The sequence below is a fragment of the Eptesicus fuscus genome, chromosome 9, assembly GCF_027574615.1.
Source record: "Eptesicus fuscus isolate TK198812 chromosome 9, DD_ASM_mEF_20220401, whole genome shotgun sequence".
NCBI lineage: Eukaryota > Metazoa > Chordata > Mammalia > Chiroptera > Vespertilionidae > Eptesicus > Eptesicus fuscus.
In genome coordinates, this window is record NC_072481.1 from 86,147,938 (window position 1) to 86,167,966 (window position 20,029).

Sequence of the window (20,029 nt, forward strand, 5' to 3'; positions counted from 1 at the left end):
AAGATGATATTTAACAACACATTTCAAAGAATTGCTAAATGAAATTCAAGGTAATTAATACAGTTATACTAATTGTTCATAAAGCTTAAAATTGTCCTGATCAATATGCAAAGTAAACAGATTTTCTTATCATGAAAAGATAATTAAAAATGGATTCAAATTAATGCATGACATTGTTTGAATTACTTAAATAAATCCAAAGTCCTTGCTCTTTTTTATTTGCTTATTATAAAGATTTTCCTAGTGAAAGTCAATAATTTTAAAAGCCAGTGATAATTATAAAAATAAGAATAAATCAGCCCAGCCCTAACTGGTTTGGCTCCCAGCAGATAGAGCGTTGGCCTGCGGACTGAAGGGTCCCACGTTCAATTCCTGTCAAGGGCATGTACCTTGGTTGCGGGCACATCCCCAGTGGGGGCTGTACAGGAGGCAGCTGATTGATGTCTCTCTCTCATCGATGTTTCTAACTCTCTATCCCTCTTCCTTCCTCTCTGTAAAAATAATAAAAGTATATTAAAAAAAAAAAAAAAGAATAATCAGCCTGGTGGGGTGGCTCAGTTATTTGGAGCTTTCTGGTCAGGGCACACACTAGGTTGCAGGTTCAATCCCTAGTTAGTATGCATACAGACCCAAATGATCAATGTTTCTCTCTCACATCGATGTCTCTTTCTCTCCTTCTCTCTCTAAGATCAATAAATATATCTTCTTGTGTGGATTTTAAGAAAAGAATAATTAATGAATGATATATTGATTCCTAGAGTAGACTTATGATTAGAATGAAAGTCAGAAATGATTTTCTAATATCGGATTAACATTTTCAAACTAATGAAACAAAGGAAATAATTCAACTCATCAGTCAAGTCCCTGATTGATATCATATAGCACAAGATGATATATCATAATGTGACATAACAGTAAAATATTTCAAAGGCAGGGGAATGCCATTGTTTTTAAGTTTGAATACTAGTAAGTGGAAAATTTATGATAACAAAAATCAGTGAATTTGTAGTAAGAAAATAATTAGAAAAAACATTATAAATAACTAGGGGTACACATAATATTTTAGTCTTTCCTCTCCTTGCATACACATTGCACACATATATACACAATGATACAGATATACAAATACTGCGAGATAAGATGTTAATGTCAGACTAGCGAGCATTTATTGTAAGATCAAAAAGGATCCAAGTAATTTAAGAATCCTGTACCTATGTTTACATTTTGTTTCAACTAAGTGTAGACTTTAGAAGGCATAGCTTTCTTACTGGTGTCTTTATCATTTGTAGGACAATTTCTCCAAAGACATAATTGCATATCAATTATTCTTTGTTTTGTATGCTTTTCCTATGGTATATTTTTAATAACATTTTTATGTATTTAGATTTTAAAACATTTAAAAATAGTTTTTGGATTTTGTATAATTTATAAAAGGATTAGAGGCCTGATGCATGATATTCGTGCAAGAGTAGGCCTTCCTTCTCCCGGCTGCTGGCACCGGCTTCCTTCTGACACCGGGGACCCAGGCTTCCCTCCGACCCTGGCTTCGTCCAGAATGATGTCCGGAATCATGTGCGGAAGGACATCGGTCTAATTAGCATATTACCCTTTTATTATTATAGAAATTCCACATCTTTGGCATTGCAAAAGCATAAAAATTTCCCATGTATTATTGTTATGTTTAAATCATTAATGTGTTTACAATTTTGAGTAACAAGAAAGACCTCTTGTATTTTTTTAAAGTGGACATCCTGTACATGTAATACAATATACCTTTCCCAAGTGATATAAATATCACCTTTACCATAAACCTTTGTATTTGTTGGGGTCCATTATTAGAGTACATTATTTTCTATTGATCTATTCCATATTAATTGTTTGTAATTATTACATCTATATATATATATATAATTTTCCCCAGAATTTTTCTGAAAATTTTGTTCCTTTTTTAATATTTATTTTGAATAGATGAAGTAGTGCTAAAATAATCATCAATTTATTGATTTTTATTACTTGTATAGATAAATTACAGGGAATAATTTTTGTTATAATTTAGTCTTACTTCATAAGATAAACTAGGTGTTTTATTTATTCAAAAAATTTTAATGTTTTCAGTAAAATTATAACATCTTTATATAAAAATTACACTTCATTTATTTACATAAGGCACTTCAAATATTTGCTGCTATTATAAATTTAATCCATTTGTTCACTATAATTTATTTTCCCCCAATTTTATTGAGGTGTAACTGACAAATAAAACGATATATATTTAAGGTACACAACATGATTAGTGTCCATGTATATTGTGAAATGATTAACACAAACAAGTTTGTGAACACATTTATCAGCTCACAAAGTTAATACTTATGGTGGTTGGATGTTTAGTATTTACACTCTTAGAAAATTTCAAGTATACAATACAATATTGTTAACTATACTCACCATATTATACATTAGATCCCAGAGCTTATTTATATTATAATTGAAATTTTTACCCATTCAACAACATCTTTCCATTTCTTCCACCCTCCAGTCCTTGGCAACCACCATTCTACTCTCTGCTTCTATGAGTTCAACTTTATTAGACTCTAAATATAAATAATCAGATATGGCATTTATATTTTTATGTTTTTATGTCTAGCTTATTTCACTTAACACCGTGCTAAGTGAAATAAGCTAGACATAAAAACATCTACATTGTCTCAAATAGCAGGATTTCTTTCTATTTTTATGGCTGAATCAATAGTAAAACTACTTTTTCCCACCCCCGTATGTTCATATGCACATATATAAATTTCTTTGTCCATTGTATATCTAACTGTTGGGTTTTTTTTAAGGAAAGTTATTGATTCTTTTATTTTTATTTGATTATATATTATTTTAAATTTTTATTGAATTTACTAGAGGCCCGGTGCACGAAATTCGTGCACGGAGGGGGGTTGTCCCTCAGCCCAGCCTGTACCCTCTCCAATCTGGGACCCCTCAAGGGATGTCCGACTGCCCGTTTAGGCCCGATCCCTGAGATCGGGCCTAAACGGGCAGTCGGACATCCCTCTCACAATCCAGGACTGCTGGCTCCCAACTGCTTGCCTGCCTGCCTTCCTAATTGCCCCTAACCGCTTCTGCCTGCCAGCCTGATCACCCCCTAACCACTCTGCTGCCAGCATCTTTGCCCCCAACTTCCCTCCTCTGCCGGCCTGGTCACCCCTAACTGCCCTCTCCTGCAGGGTTGATCACCTCCAACTGCCCTTCCTTGCAGGCCTGGTCCTTCTCAACTGCCCTCCCTTGCAGGTCGGGTGCCTCCCAACTGCCCTCTCCTGCTGGCCATCTTGTGGTGGCCATCTTGTGTCCACATGGGGGCAGGATCTTTGACCACATGGGGGCAGCTATATTGTGTGTTGCAGTGATGATCAATCTGCATAGTACTCTTTTATTAGATAGGACAGAGGCCTGGTACAGGGGTGGGGGCCAGCTGGTTTGCCCTGAAGGGTGTCCCTGATCAGGGTGGGGTTCCTTTGGGGCGGGGGCGGCCTGAGCGAGGGGCCTGTGGTGGTTTTCAGGCAGGCCATGCCCCCTGGCAACGCAAGCAGAGGCCCTGGTATCTGGAATTTATTTTCCTTCTACAATTGAAACTTTGTAGCCTGGAGCAGGGCCAAGCCTGGGGCTCCCTCCGAGGCCCGTAGCCATTTGTGTTGGGGTTATAATTGAAACTTTGTTGCCTTATGCGGGTGGGCCCGGCCAGGGTGTGCGGAAAGCTTTGCTTCCCCTGTTGCCGGCAGCAACCCTGGCCGGCCCTCTCAAGCTCCATTCTGCCGCCATTTGTTTGAATTTGTTTACCTTCTATAATTGAAACTTTGTAGCTTGAGTGGAGGCTTAGGCCTGCAATGGCTGGCAGAAAGCTTGGCTTCCTCCGTTACCTAGGAAACCTTGCTCTCTGTGGCTGTAGCCATCTTGGTTTGGGTTAATTTGCATACTCGCTCTGATTGGGTGGTGGGCGTGGCTTGTGGGCGTGGCTTCTGGGTGTGTCAGAGGTATGGTCAATTTGCATATTTGTCTATTATTAGATTAGATTGGGGTTACATTGGTTAATAAAATTATATACAGTTCAGGTATACAATTCTATAATACATTACCTATATATTGTATTGTGTGTTCACCACCCCCAAGTCAAGTCTCTTTCCATCACAATTTATTTATTTTTAATTTTTTAAATCTTTATTGTTGAAGTATTACATATGTCCCCTTTTCCCCCCCAGTTGACCCCTTCTAGCCTGCACCCATGTCCACCCAAAACCTTTAACTTTCTGGTTTCTGTGTCCATGGGCTATTCATATATGCATACAAGTTCTCTGGTTGATCACTTCCCACCCACCCCCTGCTTTCCCTTTGAGATTTGACAGTCTGTTCCATGCTTCTATGCCTCTGGATTTATTTTTTCATTAGTTTATTTTGTCCATTAGACTCCACATATGAGTGAGATCATGTGATACTTGTCTTTCTCTGACAGGCTTATTTCGTTTAGCATAACACTCTCCAGGTTCCTCCATGCTGTCTCAAAGGGTAAGAGGTCCTTCTTTTTTACAGTTACATAGAATTCCATAATGTAAATGTACCACTTCTTTTTTATCCACTCATCTACTGATGGGCACTTGGGCTCTTTCCAAATCTTAGCTATTATAAAATTGTGCTATGGACACAGGGGTGCATACATTATTTCTGATTGGTATTTCTGGTTTATTAGGATACTAGAAGCCCAGTGCATGAATCCATGCACCAGTGGGGTACCTCAACCAGGCCTGCGGGATCGGGCCAACACTGACTCTCTGACATCCCCGAGGGGTCCTGGATTGTGAGAGGGCACAGGCCAGGCCGAGGGACCCCACCAGTGCACAATCAGGACCTGGCCAAGGGACCCCACCAGTGCACAATCAGGGCCAGGGAGGGATGCAGGAGGTTGGCCCACCAGGGAGGGACCATGGGAGGGCTCCAGGGAGTGTCTGGCCAGTCTCACTCAGACCCCAGCAGCAAGTCAGAGTATCTGCCCCCTGGTGGTCATTGCACATCATAGAGAGCAGTTGAGTGGCCTTAGCATATCATTAGCATATTACACTTTGATTGGTTGAACAAATGACTGGACGACTGGACACTTAGCATATTAGGCTTTTATTATATAGGGTATTTTTAGAAGTGAGATCACTGGGTCAAAGGGCAGTTTCATTTTTAATTTTTTGAGGAAACCACACTGTTTTCCACAGTGGCTGCACCAGTTTGCATTCCCACAAGCAGTGTACTAGGGTTCCCTTTTCTCTGGGTTCACATCCTTGCCAGCACTTGTCATTTGTTGACTTACTGATGATACCTCATTGTTGTTTTAATTTGCATCTCTCTGATGATTAATGACTTTGAGCATTTGTTCATATGTCTCTTGGCCATCTGTAAGTCCACTTTGAAGAAGTGTCTATTTAGATACTTTGCCCATATTTAATTGGATTATTTGTCTATTTAATAGATCTAGAACAAGCACTCCAAAAATTTATATGGCATCAAAAAAGACCCTGAAATGCCCCAGCAATCTTGAGAAACAAGAACAAAGTTAGAGAGATCACAATGCCAGATATCAAGTTATACTACAAAGCCACTGTGTGCAAAACAGTCTGGTACTGGCATAAAAATAGGCATATGGATCAATGGAACAGAACAGAGAACCCAGAAATTGACCTAAGCCATTATGCCCAATTAATATTTGACAAAGGAGGCAAGAACATACAATGGAGTCAAGACAGTATTTTCAATAAATGATGTTGGGAAAATTGGACAGGTACTTGCAAAAAAAAAAATGAACTTAGACCACCAACTTATACCATACAAAAGAATAAACTCAAAATGGATAAAAACTGAAATGTAAATTGTGAAACCATAAAAAGTCCTAGAAGAAACCATACGCAGCAAAATCTCAAACATCTCTCATAGCAATATGTTTGCCAATACATCTCCTAGTGCAAGGAAAACAAAGGAGAAAATAAACATATGGGACTATATAAAAATAAAATGCTTCTGTACACCAAAAGAAACCATTAACAAAATGAAAAGGGAGTCCACTGTATGGGAGAACATATTTGACAATGATACATCTGATAATGGGTTAATTTCCACAATATATAAATAACTCATACAATTTATCAAAGGAAGACAAATAAACCATTTACATTTAATGTGGTTATTTAAAGATACATATTTATTCCCATTGTATTCTTTTAACTACCTTCCTCTATTTTTTATTATTATTGTTATTATTATTATTATTATTATTATTATTATTAAAGAATGCCCTTTAACATTTTTTGTAATATTAGTTAGGTGTTAACAAACTCAATTAGGATTTTATTGCCTGGGAGAAAAAATATTTTATTCTCCTTCCATTTTAAATGATAGCCTTGCTGGGTAAAGTAATCTTTTTTTTTTAATATATTTTATTGATTTTTTACAGAGAGGAAGGGAGAGAGATAGAGAGTTAGAAACATCGATGAGAGAGAAACATTGATCAGCCGCCTCCTGCACACCCCCCACTGGGGATGTGCCCGCAACCAAGGTACATGCCCTTGACCGGAATCAAACCTGGGACCTTTCAGTCTGCAGGCTGACGCTCTATCCACTGAGCCAAACCGGTTTCGGCAAGTAATCTTTATTGTATCTTTTTCATCACTTTGACTATTTATGCCAACCTTTTTTGGCCTGAAATCAGCTGACAGTTTTATGGGAACTCTCTTGCAGGTAACTTTCTTTTGCTGCTTTTAAGATTCTTTGACTTTAACTGTTAGAATTTTTATTATGATGTGTCTTGGTGTGGGCCTCTTTGGATTCATTTTTGGGGGTACTGTTTTAGCTTTCTGGACTTATGTCTTTTTCTTTCACCAGGTTAGAAAAGTTGTTGGTATTTATTCATACAAAAGTTTCTTGATCCTGTGCTCTATCTCTTCTCCTACTGTTACCCCTATGATTTGGATGTTGTTACATTTTGTTTTGTCCCAAAAGTCTCTTAAACTATCTTCATTTAAATTTCTTTTCTTTTTGCTTCTCTAAGTGGTATTTTTTCTACCTTGTATTACAAATCAATTATTCAATCCTCTGCTTCATCCATCCTACTCTTTATTCCTTCCAGTGTATTTTCCATTTCAGGTATTGTATTCTTCATTTCTGACTGATCCCTTTTTATAGTATCTATGTCAGTTTTCATGCTGTTGCAGTTATCACTAAATACTTTGTAGTTCTCACTAAGTTCCTTAATCATCCTTATAACAATGTTTCTGAACTCTATATCTGATAAGTTGCTTGCCTCCATTATTTTTAGTCCTTTTTCTGGAGATTTCTTCTTTTATATGGGGTATGCTTCTTTGTCCCCCCATTTTTGCCTCCTTGTTATGTTTATTACAATGTATTAGATAGATCTGCTATGACTCCCAGTCTTGGTAGATTGGCTTTATGTGCTAGGTGTCCTTTGGGAGAGTGTATCTGCTCTATCTCCTCAGTGTTTAGTCTCCTTGATCTCCTGACCTGGGTGCTCCAGGAATGTCCCTTGTGTTTGTTATGTTGGCATTCCTGTTGTAATTGATTCTTTATTGCTATTGGCCAATTTGTGTGTAGGATCAACCCTCAGGATGGCTTACTGTAAGACTAAACCCTGACCATAGTGTGAAAGCTGCAGTGCAAGTGGTGATCACAAATGGCACAATTCCCCTCAGCAGGGTCTGGTTCCTGCAGATATCTCCTTTTTGATATGCCACTTGTGAACCGTTTTGATCTTGCTCTGATGTTATCTGAAGTTGGCCACTGGGTGCATTGGTTCTGGGCCTCTGGGTGGCACTCTGGTGTAGGCCAATGTTAGACGCTGCTTGTGATTGGTCCAGGGCAACCTGTTTGGAGCTGCAAAATGATCCACAGTTTGTGGCTCTTTCTGATGGGCCTGGATGTACACCAGAAGGACTAAGCTAAGCTGCATACCAAGGCAGGCCATTACCATCACCAGGCTTATCTACTCTGCTACCATCTTGATACTGTATGAAGGGGAGTGCTCCACCCAAGAAAGATGGCATCTGTGGTATAGGAGAATGACTCAGCACATGAATCCTGGGAGCCGTCTCTTCAACTCTCTTCCCAGAACTAGAAATCCCAGACTCTCCTCATATACCTCTTGTCCGATGTCCCCCGCCCCCCACCACCCTCCACTGGAGCCCAGAGTGAGTGTCTGTGAATTAAATTTTGTGCATTGGTCCTATAATAGGGTGCCTATGACTCTAGTGGACTCCTATTTCTCCCTGATTAACGGGATCCCCTCTGATTTTCACAGCCAGATGTTATGTGGGTACCTCTTCATAGCTCTGGTACTCTGGGCTAGAAAGCCCAGCTTGAAGTTGAGATCCCACACTTCTCAGGGGAACCCCGCCTCCTCCCAGCTGAGATATTCATCTGGAACCTCAGTCACTGCCCACAGGAACAGGGCCAAGCCCTTTGGTGTCTCTGCCCTTCCTCCCAGTTCTATAATTTAGTTGTAATTTCAGTCTGGTTCTCTGAGGGGGTGAGTATAGCTTATCTATTCTGCCACCATCTTGAATCTCTTCTTCAGTTATCAATTTTTTAAATTAACTTTATAAACCTATTGGATTCTCTTTTTTTTTTTTTCAGTTTCTCAGTTATCTCTACTGATTTTTATAAGTAGATAAGATTATCTAAAAAATAATAGTTTTGCCTCTACCTTTCCATTTTTATAGGTTACTTCTTTCCTTTCAAATATATTTTTTTAATATTAAGATGGTGACAGTGGACATACTTTTATACAATTAAACTGCAACTACATGCAAAGGACATGTTAGACACTTTAAAGAAAATCAAAGGGTGCCTCGTGATATTTGAATGATGTTATTAGAAAATCTATTACATAAAAGGAGAGTTATAAGTTAATAACTCTTAACATGAGATAAAAGCTTTCAGTGAGATAAAGATGAAATACCATCAGAGTTTAGATGTGACAGATATATGCTCTCCTATGTAGATTTGTTAAATTTAAATGGCACCAGTACAATGTGTTACTAAGCCCTTAATGATTTCATTTGAGGTCAGGGGTTCATATTGATCAAAGACTTGGAGGTTGACTTGCTTATATGCATAATAAGAATAGCAGCTTATGATGATAAAGAAAATGACGAACTCCAGATTTGATATTTACCATGGACACGCATCAACTCAATAGTTACATACTAGGCCATCTTTTTTTGTATGAAGGAGTTTCCCTTCTTTACTTTATAACTTGTGTGGTTCTTATCTAGGCTTTTCATGATTAGTAACATTTATTCATTTATTTGTTTTTCCTTGGTCTTTTCTTCCCTTTTTTTCTGATGAGAGAAGTCTATGAAACTAGAATAAACCGCATTCCCTAAAGATCTGTTACTCTTGGAGGAAGGAACTGCAATGTTAGAAGAGAAGATCTTTTAAAACAGGAACAACAAAATCTCATACAAGAAAATTTTCAGTTGAAAAAAAAAAAAGAGATTAGTTCATTGAGTGAAATAAGCATGCTTCAAGTCATCACTTATTCAGATATAATAGACTGGAGAGGGAAGGAAATAGGATATAGTGAGATGAGACCTATATTACTTAAAGTGGAGTAAAATGGATGTAGTATAGTCAAGAGATTTTGGAGTTCTCAGCTCAGCTTTGTCACTGACCTTTGATTCAATTTCCACATTTACTCCATTTCTCACAAAAGTAAATGAACATCCTTAACTCACCTTTCCTTGAAAGTTAAAGGGAGAATCAAGTATATGCATATTAAGTACTTTACAAATAAATCACAAAAATGTAGCCAAAGCAACAGACATTCTGAGTTACAACACATGTTGGGCTTTATCTATGGCCTACTACCATTTAGAAAGAGAGTTTTGTTTTTGAAAGCTACAATTTTTTTAAAAGGACATATGGGAACTCAATGCATTCTTCAACAAATAAAAAGCCAAACATCTGGTGCACCAAATGGAGAGGGAGAAGAAGATAGGCTGTTTAGGGACACCATCTTTTAACAGTGCAGGTGTATATGGATAATCATGTGGCTAGATAAATGCTCTGCCAAGTCTGACTACATATTTCTGCTTTGAAGGAATTGTAGGTAATTGAGAATCGGTTTAAAAAGGCTTTGCTCTCCATTCCTAATTATGACATAAACTTTCTACATACCAGGTTGTTTTACATTTATAGTCCGGTATTTGTAATCTGAGAAGTGTTAAATCTGCTTCACTTTACAAGCACTTGATCCATCATAAGTTAAAGGTTGCATTGGGGAGGTGATGAAATGCCACATAACATGGGTTCATAAAGAGAAGACAGAGTCCTTCTTATATTAAAGAGAATAATCAAGAGGAAGCTAATTAAACTGTTGAGTCAAGAAACAAATAGAAAAAATTTGGAGTTGTGAGATTACCTCATGATTACCTCCTTGCATGGTTTCAAGTCACATAGAATGTCATTAAGGTAATGTAAGAAAGGAATGAGATATCATCCATCTCTCCTCTATAAAGTCATAAAATAACATACTAGTGTTCTGATACAAATTTCAAATTTACCAAGGAATTTGAAAAGGTGTTACTTTTCAAACTTTATTGGGTCTGTAAAAAGAAGTATTTGTCTTAGCTTAAATGTAAAAAATACTTTCATATCAGTAATCAAGAAAATACATACCAAGGAATTAAAGGATATTAATATATTATACAAAAATGAGTTCTGTGATAAAAATTGTTTAGAAAATTGTAGAGGTTTCCTGATAGTAGAGATTCCAAGAATCCTATCTAATAAAAGAATAATATGCAAATTGACCATGCCTCCACTACATCCACAAGCCACACCCACCAGCCAATCAGGAACGAGTATGCAAATTAACCCAACCAAGATGGCTGCGGCCACAGAGTGAGCAGGAGGCTTGGGTTTCCCCAGCAATGGAAGAAGCCAAGCTTCCTGCACACCCTGGCCAGCCCAGGCCTCCCTCCGCTCAAGGCTACAAAGTTTCAATTATAGGAGATAAATAAATCCCAACAAAAATGGCTGCAGCCATGGAGCAAGCAGGAGGCTTGGGTATCCCTGGCAATGGAAAAAGCCAAGTTCCTGGCCTGCCCTGGCCTCCGCTGAAGGCTACAAAGTTTCAATTATAGAAGATAAATAAATCCCAGATCCCAGGGCCTCCGCTTGGGTTGCCAGGGGGTGTGGCAAGCCTGCAAACCACCACAGGCCCCTCACCCAGGCCACCCCACACCCCAAGGGAACCCCCACCCTGATCCAGGACACCTTTCAGGGCAAACCAGCTGGTCCCCACCTGTGCACCAGGCCTCTATCCTATCTAATAAAAGAATAATATGCAAATTGAGCATCACTCCAATACACAAGATGGCTGCTCCCATGTGGTCAAAGATGGCTGCCCCCATGTGAACACAAGATGGCCACCACAAGATGGCCAGCAGGGGAGGGCAGTTGGGAGGGATCAGGCCAGCAGGGGAGGGCAGTTGTGAGCAATCAGGCCAGCAAGGGAGGGCAGTTGGAAGGGACCAGGCCTTCAAGGGAAGGCAGTTGGGGGTGATCAAGCCTGCAGGGGAGGGCAGTTAGGAGTGATCAGGCTGGCAGAGGGAAGTTCGGAGCAACCAGGCCTGCAGGGAAGGGCAGTTGGGGGGACCCAGGCCTGCAGGGGAGAGCAATTGGGCGGGGGACCAGGCCTGCAGGGGAGGGCAGTTAGGGGTGACCAGGCCTGCAGGGGAGGGCAGTTAGGGGTGACCAGGCCTGCAGGGGAGGGCAGTTAGGGGCAATCAGGAAGGCAGGAAGGTGAGCAGTTGGGAGCCAGCAGTCCTGGATTGCGAGATGGATGTCTGACTGCCCATTTAGGCTCGATCCCGGTATGGTCCCAGATTGGAAAGGGTGCAGAGTGGGCTGAGGGACACACATCCCTGTGCATGAATTTCATGCACCGGGCCTCTAGTTTTTAATATATTATGTATCTCCCAGAGAAAAGAAATATTATGCTAAAATTACCAAAGGTGTTTTATAGCAGAACCCTTAATGAGACAAAAACTAGGGAGATCTGTGGAATTCTAAGATCCTACATTTCTATGAATTTCTATTTATTAAGAACACTATTGAAGTTCACATTGTATGGAGCAATACATTAGAAGTTGTAAATAAACACAAAGAAACATTAAGTTATTCTTCTCAAAGAGCTGGCAGTCCATGGAGAAATGAGGGTGACTGAAAAGTATAGCTTGGAAGGTATTGGTTTTGTTTTGTTTTTCAGTTATTAGACTAGAGCAGTGATGGGCAACCTTTTGAGATTGGTGTGTCAAACTTCACCAAAAAACTGAGCATAACTCAGGTAGTGTGTCACTTTGAGGAAAAAAACATTATTGTGCAAATGTTTCATCCTCAGGAGCAGCAAATGTTTCATCCTCAGCAGCCGCGTGTCATCAGAAATGGCTACACGTGTCAGTGCTGACCCGCGTGTCATAGGGTCGCCATCACTGGACTAGAGCCTGGTAAGTGTAGGCACTTAGTAAATATTGATTGAATAGATGATTGCAAGGTTGTGAAAAGTCTAGAATGCTAAATGAATGTAGGTAGACTCATCTGTCCGTTTTGCAGTGCATAGGGAGTGACTTAAGGTACTTAAGTAAGGAATACTGAGTTATCTCCCTTTTTCAGAAAGGATTGTACATAAGCTGCCTTAGATCTTGTCAACAAAGTGTTCAAACTGGATTCATATGTGGTTAATAAGATGGTTTAAATAAAGTTTGCATATTTTATTTTTCACAATTGTAATTTTACTTAACATAAGCAAAATTTTCCACACAATGATCAATCATTCTCCACACAATGGTAAAGCCTCAGAAAGATGAGTTAATTCTATTTTTTAAAGATATTCAAGTGGCAAAATATCTTATCTCTCTTCTAAAATGATATTGCATGACATGGATGTACACAGGGACTTTACAGTAAAGTAGAACTAGATTTAAATCTTAACTCTCCCACCTACTGTATCATTTTCCTTACATTAATTTTATTCACTATAATGTTTCAATGAACTGATTATCCAGGGAATTCAGCCTTACTGCTTTATTTCTTTATTTTTATATATTTTTATTGATTTCAGGGAGGAAGGGAAATGGAGAGACAGAAACATGAATGATGAGAACCATTTATCTTCTACCTCCTGCAAGCCCCCTACTGGGGATCAAGCTCACAACCTGGGCATTTGCCCTGACTGGGAATCAAACCATTACCTCTTGGCTCATAGGTTGACTCTCAATTACTGAGCCACGCCAGCCAGGCCAGCCTACTGTTTTTATGCCCTACTGTAAACCCACTTCTACTTATTATGTCACCAAGGAAGAAGAGCTGGATTCCATTCTCTGTGCTGAAGTATTTCAGTGCACGTAAATTTTTATATCTTTCCCAGTTCCTTCTCTTTTGTCTTACTCATAGATTATATTTTAATTATTCTCATTTGTCTTTTTTCTTGCTTATTCATATTCTAACATTGATCACCTTAGTGAATACTTATTTTATTATACATGGATCCAAGATTCATAAAAGGATACAAGCATATACACATGTAACCAAAAAATTTTAGCAATCACAACAACAACAGCAATGATAAAGAGATGTAAACACAATAAATGAGACTCATAGCCAAAGTAAATTAAGTAAATCAGCCGTAATATACCCAGCCATAATAGAAGCACCTTATGCAGGCTGATCCACAGATTTCATTTGCATCTAACACACCAAGTAAATATTAAAAGCCTGCATAGTCTCCCCAGCAATTTCACACATTTATATTCTCTGTATTTGACAACAACAACAAAGAAAATAGGAAATATTTATATTGTTAAGAGGATATATTGACCATGAAGAAAGAAAAAGAAAGGAGCTGTTTTGATTTTCAAAATAAACAATACCTAATACTTATTGAGTGCTTATCATATGCCATATATTCTGTCTTATTCTTTGTATTCATGATTTTATGACAGATGTATAGCAATCCAATGAGGTAGATATAATTAACCCTATTCTAATATTTCTAAGAACTGGGTCTTGGTAAATAGTTTGCCTGAAATTATTAGTATAGTTAGTGGTTGAACTGAGATCAGAAGCAGGACTAAGAGCGAATGACTGCACTGACACATAACTTTTTCCATGAGGAAAATAATCTTTTTTTTTTTTTAGATTTTGAATAAAAGTTTAGAGAAAGATGTGTTGAAAAGGAATATTATAGAAATAAACTCAATGAGGCTTTTCTCAATATATCTACTTAGAACTTAGACTTAGCCAAATCTGTGAAGAAGATCATACATGGCCCTAACTATTGCAGTTGCTTATTTTATTTACCATTTCTCTATGCTGCTTCTTGCATCTTGTTTCTGTTTTCAACTATAGAATCCAAGAAGAAATATTTTCTGTTACTAAGAAGCTCTAGAAGTTGTCATCCGATTGTAAATTTGTTATGAGACTTACTCAATACCACCTAAGCCAGAATATCATTAGAAAATGATCTCCAATGTTAAAAACACAGTTTGCTGGCTGCTAATGCCAGTTTCTGATTTACTAGTTTTGGGGTGAAGCCAAGTCATTCTTATTTCTAACAAGTTGTTAAGTGATACTAATGCTGCTGATCAGGGACAATGTGTAAGTATGAAGTTGTTTCAGTAGGTCAGACTCTTGTGCTGTAATATTTCTGGGAAAAGGGCTCAAGGAGGGATAGCTCCTACCACATATCAATTTCATTTACTGGAGAAAAACAAACTATCTAAGAAGTCTAGAGAAGTGAGCTTAAGTTTCATAGAAAGATAGTGGTTTCAGAAACTGTGGTGATAGTTATTAGAACTTATCCCAAACCATTGACCCAGTGCTTTTATGGGCTTTTGAAGAGAGGTACTGAATTTGATCATTCAAAAAACCTAGAAGTACATACTACCACAGCTTAAGAAATATTTCTATGAATTCCTAGCATAGGGTGGCTTAAAGCAGCAGAGAATTATTTCTTCACATTCTGTTGCCTTTTCCGTTTTCTGATGGCTGTCAGCATTCCTTGACTTGTGGATGCATTACTCTAATCTCTGCCTCTGTAGTGACATTGCCTCCTCCTTCTCCTTCAGTTAAATCTCCCTCCATCTCACTTTTATTTGACACTTGTCATTTAATTTAGAGACCAGTCAGAAAATCTAGGATAAATCTTTCCCTCAAAATTCTTTACTTAATCATATCATTTGCCATATAGGGTGATATTTCTTCTTTTCCTATATAATGTAATTATATTAGTCAGCCAAGGTTCTTCAGAGAAACCGAACCAGTAGGATATATAATCTATATTAATAAAAGCCTAGGTGGTCCTCATGCCCTCATGCGATGCCCTCACATCATCACAAGATGGCCACCACAAGATGCCCACCACAAGATGACTGGCAGTGGAGGGCAGTTGGGGGCGATCAGGCCAGTAGGGGATGGCAGTTGGGGGCAACCAGGTCAGCAGGGGAGGGCAGTTGGGGGTGATCAGGCTGGGAGGGGAGCAGTTAGGCATCAATCAGGTCGGCAGGGGAGCAGTTAGCGGGTAATCAGGCTGGCAGGCAGAAGTGTTTAGGGGCAATCAGGCAGGCAGGCAGGCGAGTGGTTAGGAGCCAGCAGTCAGACATCCCCCTGAGGGGTCCCAGATTGGAGAGGGTGCAGGCTGGGCTGAGGGACACCCCCTCCTCTGCCTTGCATGAATTTTGTGCACCAGGCCTCTAGTTTATTATAAGAAATTGGCTCACATGATTATGCAGGCTTGCAAGTTCGAAAATCTGCATGGTGAATTGGCAGGCTGGAGACTTAGGAAAGCTAATGTCCCAGTTTGAGTCTGAAGGCAATCTGTTGGAGAACAAGGAAGAGTTGATGATGCAAAAGTCCAAAGGCAGTCTGCTGGAGAATTCTCTTTTATTCTGGAAATGTCAGCCTTTTACTTTCCATTCAGACCTCCAACTGATTAGATGAGGCTCATCTCCATAGGGAGGACAATCTGCTTTAGTCAGGTCCCCTAATTTAAGTGTTAATCTCATCCAAAAACACCATCCAAATAGAGACTGCAGAAAGCCAATTCCAGCATGTCAGCAGGGCTGAATCATCTGGAGATGGCTGAGGGCATTTCCTCAAACCTGAAAAGGATGCATAAATTGATTGCTTGCTGCCAGACAGCTAAGGGCATTTTAATATACATGTTATTGCCTCCTCCTGGCCAAACACCTGAACAGCTGAAGGCAGTTTCTCCAAAACCTGATAATCTGACAATGGATTGTGTATACAAACCCTACCCTTTGATGTGTATATCTCCACCTTGCCTTAGGACAAATTGTATTAATAAAAAGCAAGGGGTCCTGAGACAGGAGACCTTAATTCCTTTAGCTAAGTCTTCTCTGACTCCCCATAATGCCTTTCAAAATTATGTTTCATCTCTGGACTCTTAATTAATTTACGCACAACGCCTTCTCCAGGTTTCTGAACCCTTCTAGATGCCGGATCAAGACCACCGGCAAGAAACCTAAAATTAATCAGCACTGTAATATTTACAGGTTCTGATGATGAACACATGGATGTATTGTTTCGTGGTGGGCCACCATTCAGCGCACTAGATGCATTTCCAAAATGCAGAATGATATAGAAAAAAAGCTTCCTATTAAGTACACTGCATATGCAATGGATCTACTTGCTTTGCATGATAAGATCACCCCATGTGGCAACAGGTCCTTAATCTGGGAAACTAATATGGCTAAAGTTAGTGGGAGAAACTTCAGATCTGATGCTGCAGTTGGTCTACAGATTACAATTGATGCTCATCTCCCCTTTCTATCACCCATTTTAGATTTTCCTCACCTTTAAACAGCAACTGTGCTGAAGCATGTGCCTTACCTGCTAGGTTACCTGGATCTTCATCCTTGAGGTGTCTGAACCACTGGTCATATGGTCTTAGAATGAAGCAGCTTCATATGCCTTTTTCTCTGTCAAAATTGGCTAAAGGACAACCAAGAGCCAACCTACTGGATTATTTGAAGGCCAATATCTCCTTTGCCACCATTGTGAAACAGCAAACCTACTTTTTCTCAATGAGAGTAAATCACCCTTGCTGGGATGGAGACTCCTTTCCTTGACTGCTGATCTCTTGGCAAGAAGATTTTGGAATGAATGGGTAAGAGTCATAGTTTAAAGTTTCTGAGACTCTGACTCTTTCTCCTAGTAAGATAATTTCCTCTCTGGAAACCAGGACTTCTAGCTCCACAGAGCCCAAAATTGCAGGGAAGGGAAACATAAATTGCTAAATGGATGTTTGGAAGTGAAAATAAATAGAGCCCTTATGTCCAGACTTTTGTATTCTATCAAATTTGGGGTATAGTATCATATAGTGGTTATTGATTTAAGGTGCAAGCTGCATCTGGAGGATGGCATCTTATCCTTTCTAGGTGTCATCTCAAAGCTGAACCTTAGGTGTATCTGTAAAATGTTTTTCATTTGTCTTTTAAAAGTTTAATTTTAAAGGAATATTTCTAAAACTCATTATTTCTGTCATATTAGCAAATTCTTCATGAGGTAGTATCTAATAGAAAACTAGATTCCATGATCATGTACCCACCTCCTTTTGTGGATCCCATAGGGAATTCCATTAGACCAAACACACTGTAAGACCTAACACAACGGGAGTGGCTGAATACCTGTGGGCAAAAAAGACAAATGGATACCTAGAATCTCTGTCAATTCCAGTCAAGATAACTTTATGCTATTTTCAGATTAAGGTCAAAGTAATGAACTGACAACTAAGCAGCTAATTAGTCTCCTGAAAGTGCCATGCAACATGGGGGTTCAGGGGACAGCTCCAGTCATTCAGAAGCACCACTAACAAGATTATTTTGATGAATGGAAGCCCATGCTCTTGGACTTAGTATAGCTTCCATTTCTGCCATCATGGTTCTTCTATTCATACTCCCAGAAGGACCAGTGACAGAGGATGACTGATGTCTACTGGCTGAGACATTCTGTCTACCAGTTGTTTAGTGTCTCTTCATGGTGATCACCTACTGGTGAAAGTTAACATGTGATATAAAGGTTAAGGTAATCACACTTTGAGCCTACATCTTCAAGATTTATCCACATGTCTCCAGCTCAGATCTCTAGGTACTAAATTTTCCAATATTAATACTTCCAAGGCCCTAGCCAATTAGCTAGATCTTTTGCAAAGTCCCATGAGTTCATGCATGTCTTTATCATGGGTCAGTCCCTTTTCCATGCAAGGGAGATGCCTACTACACTGTGTGAAGGTTTTCCTACTGGGAGCATTTGCCTCACCTCTGTCTTTCATGGCCACCATTGACTGGAACAACAACACAGCAGCAATACATTTTTTGGCTTTCCCTCAATAACAATTAAACCAATCTTTGAATCAAGTTTAGACTTTTTGCTCCTCTGTCAGCTGGTCATTGGGGGCACTCACAATAAAATACAACCACCAGCAATGCAGCTATGGATAGAGGTGAAGAGGAGTTGATATAAGAAACAGAGAATCCTAGTGATCAAGTTTAATTGCATCTTCTGTTCTCCCTCAGAAAAAAAAATTATATGTAAATACAAAGAAATCTATATATTTTAGTATTATGACTCTATGTAAACACATATAAATGCAAAAACAAATACAGTGTATGCCAGGAAGTTGAGCTCAGAAACTTTCTACAAAAAATGAAGAATATCAAGAGGTAACTTTAGCAACCTCTTTAATTATGACCAATGGATAGCACAAACTTTATATCTAGTGCAAAATTTTTTATTTATATCATTTTCTTTTAGTTCCCAAACTGGAGACATTGACTATATAAATAAGAAAAGTTCACACTCAGGTGTTGCTATCAACATAACAATAGATATACAAAGAGAATGCATAAAATGCAATTGAACAATGCATAATTATTGGGCAATAATTTTATTTAAATTAATAATCAGTCTGGCTCTGACATAAAAAACTGTTTATTTTGGCAGAAAATAGAAAATCTATCCTTTTCATATTTTTAACAACATTTCACTTAAAAGATGTAAATTAAGTTTATATTTATTTTTCACTCTACAGAGGAAACACATATTTTAGAGAGAACTGTATGAGACTCTAGTAGTTTTCACATCCAGTTTCATGACAGCTGGGTGTGTATTTTGGTTCCCTGGTCTGATCCATCATCACCCCAACTCAAAAGTTCTTCATCATTTTGGCCTCTGTGATTCTCTTCAACAATGCTAGCGGCCACACATACTGTGTAGGCACTGTTGTTTGTGTTCTTGGATATCAGCCTCAATACCAAGTTTGGCAAGGAAGCCAAGAAAATATCCCACTAGGAAGAAAGAAATTACTTCCACTCTAAGAATATTTAGTTATTAGCTCAAACACTGACATCTCTTGGGAAAAACAGATACAATAGGAATAAAGAACTGCATTTCAGGCTTTTTAAAAAAGGAAACAAAGTCATATAGGTATTCTTTAAAATGGATTTTACCAAGACAGAAAAAAATAAATTAAAAAATTCATTCATACATTAAAATAAAAAAAATTAAATTTATTTTTCAATTATAGTTGACATGCAACATTAAATTAGTTTCAGGCACACAACATTGTGATGTGACATTTATGTACCTTATAAAGTAATATGATAAGTCTAGAGTCTACCTGGCACTGTACATAATTATTATAATGTTATTGATTATGTTCCTTATGCTGTACTTACCTCCCATGACTATCTTTTATCCCACTGATTTTTAGAGAGTGGAGGGGAGTGGGAAGAGGGAGAAAGAGAGAGAGAGAAATATGGATATGAGACATCAATTGGTTGCCTTCTGCACTCACCCAGATATTGAACCTGCAACCCAGGTATATTCCCTTGACCAGGAAGTGAACCTGCAATGCTCCAACCACTGAGCTATGCTGGCCAGGGCCCCAACACTATTT